This window comes from Zonotrichia albicollis, chromosome 19 (assembly GCF_047830755.1).
Source record: "Zonotrichia albicollis isolate bZonAlb1 chromosome 19, bZonAlb1.hap1, whole genome shotgun sequence".
NCBI lineage: Eukaryota > Metazoa > Chordata > Aves > Passeriformes > Passerellidae > Zonotrichia > Zonotrichia albicollis.
In genome coordinates this window covers 4,549,388-4,554,432 of record NC_133837.1, presented here as the reverse complement: position 1 = coordinate 4,554,432, position 5,045 = coordinate 4,549,388, and positions in this window count along the sequence as shown.

Genomic DNA, 5,045 nt, shown 5'->3' with positions numbered 1-5,045 from the left:
AGTGAGTGTGTGTGGCTGTGTTGTCTCTGCAGGCTGTGGCTGAGGGCACAGCTACTCCTGCCCCATGCAGTCCCGTGCCCTGCAGCCCAATCCACACAGGTTTTGTAGACTCCTGCTCTCCCAGCACTGAACCCCTAAAGTGTCCTTCTGCCTATGAGTCCACATTTTTAAAGATTTTGTTATATTTGTCTTTAAAATTAAAAACCAACAGGACTTTGCTTCCTGGCCATTCGGACACCTCTAAAAGAGGGACTTGAACACCAAAGGGGTACAGTCCCACCAAAACAGTACTGGAAAATCTGCACTTGCTATTTCTTTAGGTGAACTAAAAAGATGTTACTCCTCTGTGTAACTGCCCTCACCCAGTCCTTCCTGAAACAAGCAATTCTCATATCCCAAATATTCTTCCCTAGTATCTACCCTATTGTGGAGCATCCCCTGGGTTTATGGGATGAGAAAATTACTTTCTATTCATATCAGCTACTCCTTCCCCTCTCCCAAGGGCTCTTTTAGCTGATGCTATTCAGAAACTCCAACATATCCTAAATAACCCACAAAAGTAGAGGTTTTCTCCCCCTTCTTCGCCCACCAGACCAGCAGCATAGTCTCTATTTCCATATAGCCTAGCTGGAATTTGAAGTCTGGGCTCCAGGAAGAAATGGTTCCCAGTGTGGCAGGCTCAGCACACTCAGCTCCCATGACCTTCCTAGTGGTAGGTAGTGCCCAGCATTAATAATCTGTAACAGCAGGTTTCCAGTCTGAGATCTGCCCAGGCCCTGTCCCAGGCTCTGCAGGGTCTCTGGTTATTGTCAGGCCTGTGGCTGCTGTTTGTGGCCATCTCAGATGCCATGATTGCTGGGAATCTGTTGGTTTACAACAGGGAAAAACCATTGCACACAGCCCAGAGCATCCACTCGCAGCCCGTTTCCTTTGGTAGAGCACTGCTGCTCTGGATCAGCAGCAAGGCCCTGCAGCTGGGCTGTCATGGACTGGAGGAGCTCTCCTGAAGCACAGGAGCATGGCCAGGTGAGGATCCCGTCCCAGCACAGCCCTGGAGCAGTGCAGCTCCCAGGAATCCTGGGCTCCCAGCCCTTGGGAGCAGCCTCTGTGTGCCTTGGCTCTGCTCCCCTGGGCTGGCTGAAAGCAGAGCAGCAATCAGGTGCCCAGCAGGTGAGTTTGCTCAGCCTTCCTCACCCTGCTCTGGGGTCATTCATGGTTTGGGGCAGTGCTCTGTAACTACCAGACTTGGAGCTGTGGTAATTAGGCAGGCAGTTAATCACTTTGGACAAAGTGCTCCCTAAGTGCATGGCAGGAGGGATTTACCTGGGTTGGGTGAAGTTGTTAAGAGATGATGAGGTGGCTGAGCAGTTCAGTCTAGTCTGAAAAACACTCACTAAAAATGCTTTTGTTTGCTGCCAAGCACCCCTTATCTGCAGAGAGCAGCTCATGTCATGTCCTGATGCTCCATAGGAAGCACCACTCAGCCACAGGGCTTCCCCAGAGCCTTGGGAGTTGCTCAGGAGGAGCCAGGTAGGATTTTTGACTTTTCCTCCCTTCCCAGGCACAGGCTGATGGTGCTGCACTGTGCCTTTCCCAGAGCAGTTATTTCAACACAGCTGCTGTTCCCTTTGCTGGCAGTGGAGTTGGTAAGAAATGTTTAAAGTTAAGTCAGTTGGCTTCAATTGACCAAAAATTGAAGCCAACTGACTCAACTTTAAACATTTCTTATTTTGGGCTAGGTTTGCTCTAGTGTTTTATTTATGTTTCTGGACTGGATGAATGTCCTTGGTGTTTATTTTTACTGCAGATCTTTTAAAAACAAAACAAAAAGGAAGCTCTTCTGCAAACAGTTTGTCTGGTACAACATGAGCATTGTTTGCATAGAGCAAACAGCACAGCATTGACTTTACAGCATGTATGCAAAGGCAGGGAAATGATTCCCACAGCAGAATTCATCCATCTTTCCATGGATTCATCCACAAAAATGTGCTTCCAAGCTGGCTGTCACCACACAGAGGCCATGAGATGCAAAAGCACAGCTGTCAGGTTGTGCTGAAATTGGTTTTTTTAGATTGCAGTTACTAAGAGAGCACATGTGTGCACCTGCATGAAAAGCAGGAGTGCAGAAGTTTGGCTTCTGTAAATTAGATGTGACTTTTGAGTATTTAAACAAGTGGAACATAATTCTGAAATAGTGTGTGGCAACTTCAGGTGGAAAGCAGCCCCACACTGAGACATCACTGGGCTGCAGAACCATCAGCCCCTTGTTCTGTCACTGAAATTCCCCAAAAATTGAGTAAAATAAAGCTCCTTAACACCAATGTAGTGTTAAGAAGAGGCATCATTTATTACAGGATAAGCTCCACCTAACGTGCACATGATTCTCTACAAGTGCATTGCTTATATACAGTCACCACATGCATATTTTAAGTGCCCATTACCATAAAACCCTCCCCATGCTCCCAGGTTCAGGGTTTTTTATAGCTTTGTTTTGGCTGTAGCTGCATTCCTAAGCCAGATGTTTTAGGAATTCAGTAGGTCCTTGCTGAGAATGCAGCTCCTGCATGCCCCATTTCTTTTTGCTAAAAGTACAAAGGCACAGCAGAAATTGGATTAACCCTTTTGGTATCAATTCTCCCCTTTGAAATATCTCAAATTTCTTAAGGCCATTTGATAAGTTCCAACTCGATTTCTATCTATATAGAAATAGATATATTCCCACAAGATTATGACTGATCATTTTGCAAACACAGCCAATAGCAGTACTGATAATTATTACAACTACAATTACAGTTATGCTGATTTCCAGTATTCCAGCCAGCCCTCCTGTCAGGGACCATCACACTATTCCTTGAAGAATTTTATTGAACCAATGACTTTCAGGATAGCTTTGCTACCCTCAGCAACAGCACATTTTGTGGTCTCTGGAGATCATCTGTTACATTTGGGATGTGTACACACAACGTTCTCTATCCAGTTTTAAATATCCATAACCCCCTTTTTCTTTGGCTAGCAATAGATCTAAGGACATTCTGTTTTGTAATGTCAGATTATCACATTGAATCACCATTTACAGATTTACAGGGATAATTCCCCAAGGAATAGGTTCCCCTGCTGAACTGGGGATAGGGAGGTAGGCTGTAATGCTGGATAAATTGTTCATCTTACCAAACCCTTGGATTCAAGTCATTATTAATTTTTCTTCTTCATTTACTTTCAAACTAAATTCTCTTCAACATTAAATTTTATTCAGAAAAATTTCATGATAATTTATTTTTTTTAATTTTAAAATTTAAAATAATTTTAAAATAATTTAAAAATTATTTTAAAATTCTTTCATCTCCACCTAAAGATAAAACAATTCCCATAAATATTAGTCTATACATTTTGCTGCTCCTTTACAGATGTCTTCAACATTTTCAGCTGGAAGGGTCTGGTGTTTTCCACGATTCAGTCTGAGTCAGGAGTCCTCTTAATTTGGGAGCAATGTATCCAGGAGTTATTTCCTTTCACTTTCACAGCTGGTCTTGTAGTCAAGAGAACCAGAGAAGGTCCTTTCCACTGCTCCTGAAGGGGCTCAGGTTTCCAGATCTGCATGGGTCTGTGATCCCCAGGCTGCAATGAGTGAACTGGGGTGTCTAGGGTAAGAGGTTCTGAGAGAATAACAAACCTTTTTTGCTCATTCAAGGGTTTCCCTAATAAAATTCCCTAATAAAATTAAATCATGTTCTCTTTCCCAATTCCAAATTTGTTCCTCAGATCCAGAGAAAGCTGCAGCAGAATATGATCTCCCAAAGATCAGTTCATATAGGCTCACCTTCAGGTTAGTGTGGGGCTGTACTCTAACTCACAGCAAGCCTGGGGTAACACCTGGGGCCATTTTAAGAAAACCTCCTGACACATTTTTGCCAATCTGCCTCTTTAAAGTTTGAGTCTTTCACTCAACCCTTCTGCTAGACTGCAGTCCCCACGGAGCATGGAAATCCCAACTCATACCCAACTGCTTACCAAGTTGCTGTAACACTTCAGATATAAAATGGGGTCCCCTATCAGTGACATCCCAATAGGAACTCCTGACCAGGGTATGATCTCTTCGAGGAACACCTTGGTGACTTTCCCTGGCCTTGGTGCAGCAGGGGAAAACTTCTGGCCACCTGGAAAAGGTGTCCAATGAATAATACCAGGAGATACCAGTATTGTTGTTGGTGTGGCAGTTCAGGAAAAACAATTTGCCAGTAATCCCTGGGGGTGTTTCCTCTGTTAGTGATCCATGGAGGCAGTCCTTTTGAAATCAAAGAATTATTTTTAAGATATATCAAGTATTTTTCTGTAACAGACTTGACACCTTTTGTCACAGGGACACTGGTATCAGAGTCCTTGGACCAGTCACCATAGCACTGATTCCCCAGTGGGTCTGCTGGTATTTGTCCTTAACAATTTGCAATGTCACTTGGGGTAAGACTATGATCTGGGTTTTGGGAGTTATCAGCCATCCACCCTCTCTATTCTGGGCTTTTAGGTAAGTTTCTAATTTTAAATCTGCCTGGCTATACTTCTGGGAGTGAAACAGCTTTCTTAGGTATTAATGCCAGGATGCCTTGTTGTGCAACCTCTTGTGCAGATTTATCTGCAAATCTGTTTCCTACAAGAATTTGGGAATCCCCATGCTGGTGTGCCCTGCAGTGTAGTACAGATACTTCTCTGGGCAACTGGGTGGCATCAGGGAAGGACAATATCTCTTGTGTATATTGATCAGAGATCCCTGTGCTGTTAATAGGCCTCTTTCCTTCCATGTGGTTCCATGGGCATGAACAACTCTAAAAGCACATTTTGAGTCAGTCCATATGTTTACTTTTCCTCCTGCTGCCAATTCCAGGGCTCTTCACAGCCCTGAGCTCTGCCTGCTGTGCTGAGGTGTCCATGGGCAGTGGTGCAGCTTCTATCACCTTGGCTGGTGTTACTATGGCATAGCCAGCTTTTTATTTTCCATCTTGCACCAAGCCACCTCCTTCTGTAAAGAACTCTGGATCTTCACTTGGTGCACC